Raw genomic sequence first — 476 nt, 5'->3', positions numbered from 1 at the left:
TTTTCCCCTATGTTCCACTTAAACCCTTGAGGCGGTTTCTTATCCTGTCGCTCGTAACATGGGAGAAGAACCCGACCCCCACCTGGCTACAGCCTCCTGTCAGGGTGTTGTACATCCCGAGCCTCCTTTTCTCCAGGGTGAGTTTCCCCAGCTCTGTTCCCTTCTCTGGACACACTCCAGCACCTAAATGCCTTTATTGTCGTGATGGGCCCAAAAATAAGCACAGAACTTAAGATGCTTCATGAGTGCCCAGCACAAGGGACAGTCACGGCCCTGGTCCTGTGGCCACACTATTGCTGGTACAAGCCAGGATAGGATGGCACTGATAGCCATCTGGGCATGGGCTGGTTCATAGCCAGCCATCTGTCAAACAGCACACCCAGTTCCTTTTGTGACTGGGATTTTATTAATCACACACAACACAGGCTTTTTCCAGCTTCTCAGTCCACAAACACTGCACAACAGAGGAACCCCCC

The sequence above is a fragment of the Zonotrichia albicollis genome, chromosome 10 (genome assembly GCF_047830755.1).
Source record: "Zonotrichia albicollis isolate bZonAlb1 chromosome 10, bZonAlb1.hap1, whole genome shotgun sequence".
In the NCBI taxonomy this organism is placed as follows: domain Eukaryota; kingdom Metazoa; phylum Chordata; class Aves; order Passeriformes; family Passerellidae; genus Zonotrichia; species Zonotrichia albicollis.
This window is presented reverse-complemented; position numbering follows the sequence as displayed.